This window comes from Notothenia rossii, assembly GCF_949606895.1.
Source record: "Notothenia rossii genome assembly, contig: SUPER_3_unloc_1, whole genome shotgun sequence".
NCBI lineage: Eukaryota > Metazoa > Chordata > Actinopteri > Perciformes > Nototheniidae > Notothenia > Notothenia rossii.
The window spans coordinates 429,231-435,143 of record NW_027640359.1 but is presented as its reverse complement, the minus strand read 5'-3'; positions in this window follow the sequence as shown (position 1 = coordinate 435,143).

The following is a 5,913-nucleotide window of genomic DNA, read 5'->3' as shown; positions in this document are numbered from 1 at the left end:
TCTGTCTATGTTCAGTGATGCAAACTTGTCACCTTTCGGCAAAATTCGCCGTTTTGAATCCAAAATAAGTCGTTTGTGTGATTCATGTAGATCTGCAATACAAATATTTTTCGGGTATGGGGGGTGCTGGGACCCGGAGTAATCTGCGGCCGTGAGCTGTTATGTGCCATCATGACACGCATGGTGTTCTTTTTTTTATATATTATAATGAAGTACGAGCTGTGTGCTCGAGTCTTCCTGCCTGTCGGCTCTGCTCATGGATGTATAATAAGTTCTCATTCATAACACTCCGTTCGATGTCTCACTATGGGATGTGCCTCATCGCGGAGCAAACAGAAGCATTAATCTCATTACGCCAATCCTGATTGGCTGGTGATCTTGACGTCAGCGTCAGGGAATCCACCCCCTATAAGTAGCTTGCGCTACGCCGCATGCGTCATTCAAACACCTCTTCTCGCTTCAGAGCACATCTCTATATTGGTAGCCGGGCTAGCTTAACAGTCCACAGACTGAACCAAGCTATCCAAGCTAACTTCGGTCGACGGGCGCTCGCCGGCTACTTCTATATATACTTCTGCAAGAAGACTGTTAATACCAACACACCAGTTAGTATTGCAAATCGACCTCGCCATTTTCTCCTCGGGAATAAAGGTAAGGTTTTGATTTTTTCAAGCTAGCAACACACGTGTTGCTAGTTTGTCTTCCCTCACTACCGACACCACGGTAGCGAGGACGTTTTTTCTTTTTCTCTCTCACACCAGAGGAGGGGAAGATAAAAAGGGTATTAACACACCAGTTAATATTCTTTGAGAATAAAATTCTACACCGTCGTTTTTTCTCCGGATTAACGACAGTTGGGGAAGTATTTTTTCTCAGCAACGTACCTGTTACGAGCGGGTCCTCTCCACGCCGTCACCACGGCGACCGAGATGGACGCTTCTCTCCCTCACACCAGAGGAGTCAGGGACTCGGAGGCTCGGCTCTGTGGCTGCGGGTTGAAGATATCAGGCACAGACTCACACCAGCTCTGCTCGTCCTGTCTCGGGCTGGAACACGCCCAGGAGGCTATCGACAACCCCGGCTCGTGCGGACATTGTGCCCGCTTCACCATCAAGAGCCTCCGCCGACGGCTAGCACGCCAAGCTAGCTTGTCGGGTCAGGACTCCCTCATGTTCTCTGATTTACCGGACGGAAATCAGGACACGGGGGCGTCCACCACAGAGATGGAGCCCCGCACTGTGTCGGTCTGGGGCTCATCAGTAGTGGCAGCTGCAGAACCGGAGTCCCGCGCCGTGTCAGGCTGGGACTCGGTGGCAGCGAGGGACGTGCGAGCGGAGCCCCGCGCTGTGTCAAGCTGGGGCTCCCAACTGGACCTCACCATGGTCTCGCCCGCGGATGATGTCCCGGAGTTGGACTACATGGAGGACGAAGAGGATGAAACCTCTGGATTCCTCCTGTCCGACTCTGATGAGCAAGACGATGATGTCTTCGTGTCATCAGCTCAGGCTGCAAAGCCGGGAGCGATGGCTGCTCTCCCGGGCGATAGCACACCAGCTTCGCCCTGTCTGAGTATAGACCTGCAGGCCGTGTGTCAGCGTGCCGCAGCCAGACTAGACATCCCATGGCCCGAAATGGCCAAGGAGACCTACAGGTCCCGTTACGAGGGGAAACATTTGCCCCAAGCAACGAGGACAAAGAGGCAACTCCTGCCGGTCTTCCCGGAGATGTTGGATGAGGTGTCGGTCTCGTGGAGAGACCGGCCCTTCAGCAACAAGGCCCCAATCCAGGGTGCCTCCTCCCCTAGACTGCGACGGTATGGAGAGGCTCGGCCTGCTCCGCATACCGCCGATGGAACCGCTGGTGGCAGCTCACCTCCTCCCGAGGATGGCGACTACACCGAGCAGGAACCCCACGCTGCCGGCAAAGGCGGGCCGGTTCCAGTCAACCATGACTGAACGGTCCTACAGAGCCGCAGCATTGTCTGCCAGGGCTTTGAACATTTCCTCGCTGCTAACCGCTTACCAAGCGGAGCTCTGCGAGGATCTATCAAGTAATCCTGGACCGGCAGTACTGGACGAGATAGCCGCGATCACGGACATCTGTCTCCGCGTTCAACGCTGCGCCGTCCAGGCCACGGGAAAGGCAATGGGAATTATGGTGGTGCAGGAAAGAGCTAGATGGCTCAACCTCACCAACCTCCCAGACCGGGAAAGAGAGGATGTGCTGGACATGCCCATCGTTCCCGAGGGGATTTTTGGATCTGCGCTCGCTTCTATGCAGAAGAGATGCGAGTCCAAGAAGAAGGAAGACGAGGCCCTCCACCTCTGTCTTCCTCGATGGGTCCAGCCGCTGCCTTCACAGCGGCAGTCCCTCGCCCAAGCTACCTCAGCTGCTCGGTTTAAAGTACCGAAACAGCAGAGGTCACGGCCCGCCCCGAGTCCCCAGCCCAGGCAGGAGACGAAGGCGAATTGGCCCAGAAAGTCTCCGGTTCCGGCTGCAGCCCAGGCGCAGCCAACCCGGAATTTCGGCCAGCAGGCGAGGAAGAAGAAGCTGGCGGCCTGACAGCCTCCTCTTCTTCCCTCGGTGACAGAGCTGGAAGGTTCCCCAGCTCCAGATGTGTTCCCGCTGCCTCGAGAGATGCCTCAAAGCCATCCTCAAGTGCACCAAAACACATGTCACAATATTGCTCTGTTTTCTCGGATAAAGCATTTTCCGCTGACGCATCCAGGCCTCAAGCTGAGGGCGCAGCTCAGAAAAATGAAAGAGAAAACAATAAAACCAATAAACAGCCCGCCATTTGTTCCCCTTTTGAGAGCAGCTACGGCCTCTCTCAAAAGCCGGACGATGAACGGGTCTGTGAAGGCACCGCCGCCACGCGCATGCGCAGTAACGACTGGGGCTGTGAGGCTACCACCGTCACGTGCAGGCGCAGTGCCGGCTGGGGTTGTGAAGGCACCTCCGTCACGCGCATGCGCAGTGTCGGTGGGGACTGTCAAATCGGGGTACCACCGTGTTCAGACACTAGAGGGCCCCAATTAGAGACTCAGAGGGCAAAAGACGTGACATCTCCGCTGGCTCTAAGGAGCGAACAGTGGAAGATGCTCACAACGTCTGCTTGGGTGTTCAAGACAGTTACACGGGGTTACAGACTCCAATTCGCTGTCACCCCCCCTTGCTTCTTGGGCGTTCTGTATTCACAGGCCCGAGGGGAGTCAGCCCACATTCTAGAAAGAGAGATTCTCTCACTTCTAGAAAAGGAGGCTATATCTATAATACCCGCCGAGCAGAGTCAGAGCGGCTTTTATTCCAAGTATTTCCTCGTTCCCAAACGGGGAGGGAACGGAATTCGGCCAATACTAGATTTGAGGGCTCTGAACAAATATCTAAGAAGATACAAATTCAGAATGCTCACTCACACATCTCTGCTGCGTCTCGTGCGACAAAACGACTGGTTTACATCAGTCAACCTGAAAGATGCGTATTTCCACATCCCAGTATATTACCCACACAGGAAATATCTGAGGTTCGCATTTCAGGGGATCTGTTACGAATACAGAGTACTTCCCTTCGGTCTGTCTCTCAGTCCAAGAGTGTTTGTACGATGTACGGTAGCCTCGCGGCTAGCCCAGTTAAGACAACAGGGTATTCGCCTGGCAACCTACCTAGACGACTGGCTGCTTCTCGCACAGTCGGAACAGGAGGCTATTACGCAGACAAATGTCCTCGTAAAGCACCTGCTCAACCTGGGTTTCATAATAAACACAGAAAAGAGCATGTTGTGCCCGGCACAGACTGTACTCTTCCTGGGTTCACACCCGCCTGTCAGCGGAAAGAGTGAAAGCTTTCAGAGCTTGCCTCGCTCATTTCCAGCTGCGCAAACATGTTCTTTTCAGATCATGCCTGCGGTTACTGGGGCTCATGGCGTCAGCCATCCTGGTTGTACGGCTGGGACGGTTACACATGAGGGAGTTTCAGCGCTGGGTAGCCGCTCTAAAACTAAACCCCGCGCGTCATGGAGCACGGAGAGTGATGGTTACTGTGAAATGGGTAATGGCACTGCGCCACTGGCTGCACCCGACTTTTCTGGTACGGGGCGTGCCTATGGGTGCTGTCCTTTCACGGAAGGTGGTCACCACAGACGCATGTCTGACAGGCTGGGGAGGTATTTACGAAGGTCGTCCGGTGAGGGGTCTCTGGAGCAGAGACCTCCAGCGGTCGCACATAAATTACCTGGAGCTTTTAGCGGTGTTCCTCACCCTAAAACGCTTTCTGCCTTTTCTCAGAGGACACCATGTCCTTGTGAGGACGGACAATACGACCACAATATCGTATATAAACCGACAAGGGGGTTTGCGCTCTCTCCAGTTACACATGCTGGCACGCAAACTGATCTTGTGGAGCTGCGGCCGTCTCCTCTCTCTGAGAGCGACGCACGTACCGGGTGTGATGAACCTCGGGGCAGACCTGCTGTCCCGGGGTGTACCACTATATGCAGACTTGACTCTACATCCAATGGTTGTGAGCCAGCTGTGGGTGCGTTACGGCCGAGCCGCGGTAGATCTGTTCGCATCAAAAGAAAATGCTCACTGTCAGCTTTTCTTTTCAATGCGCGATCAAAACGCACCATTAGGCGTGGACGCGCTCGCGCACATTTGGCCTCCGGTCCTCCTGCTTCCTCCACTAGGTCTCTTTATGACTGTAAGTGGAGGGTGTTTGAGGACTGGTGCCTTCAAAAAGGGCACACCTCTTTTCAATGCCCTGTGGGAGTGATTTTATCATTTCTACAGGACCTAATTGATAAACACAGAGCTTTCTCCACGATCGAAGTCTACCTGGCTGCTATTGCTGCATGCCATGTGGGTTTTGAGGGTAAGACGGCCGGCCAGCATCCTCTGGTCTGCCGTTTTATGAAGGGAGCTCGCAGGCTCCTTCCTGTTTCCAGGTCACTGGTGCCCTTATGGGACTTGACAGTGGTTTTAGATGGGCTCACTCGAGCCCCATTTGAACCCCTGGAAGAAGCTGACATGAAGCACCTGTCACTCAAGACAGTGCTGTTACTGACCCTGGCATCCGCCAAGCGAGTCAGTGACATTCATGCGCTCATCTGTACATCCTTCATGCACTCAGTTCGCCCGAGGGTTAACGAGAGTGTTGCTGAAGCCCAACCCTGCCTTTATACCTAAGGTGGTTGGTTCATGTACCCCCTTTGACATTGAGGCATTTCCTCCGCCACTGTGTCCCTCCGGGGAACAGCAGCCGAATTTGCTATGTCCAGTCCGTGCTTTACGCACTTATATGGACAGATCAAAAGAGTTTCGTCATAATGACCAACTCTTTGTGTCCTGGGCTAACCCTCAGAAGGGCAAGCCTGTTACTAAGCAACGGCTCTCTCACTGGATTGTGGAGGCAATTGCTTTGGCTTACACGAGTCAGGGTCTGCAGGCACCTTCGGGTTTGCGTGCTCATTCGACTCGTGGTCTGGCTACATCCTGGGCTTTGTTCAGGGGTGTTTCCATCCAAGACATTTGGGCAGCAGCGAGCTGGTCCTCGCCGCTCACTTTTGTCCGCTTTTACAGATTAGACGTCTTTACTCCCAGTGTGGCCCATGCAGTGCTGGGCCCCCTGCTGAGTTACAGCTCTAACTGTTAAATTCTGGTTGGTCTTGGTGACTTTTGAGATAAGCTCGTCTGGCAATTCGGGAGCTACAATATCCCATAGTGAGACATCGAACGGAGTGTTATGAATGAGAACTATAGGTTACTTACGTAACCCCAGTTCTCAGAGTAACATGAAGTGAGATGTCTCACCAGACGGCCCTCCTTGCTATGGTGAAGCGAGAAGAGGTGCTTATTTTGAATGACGCATGCGGCGTAGCGCAAGCTACTTATAGGGGGTGGATTCCCTGACGCTGAC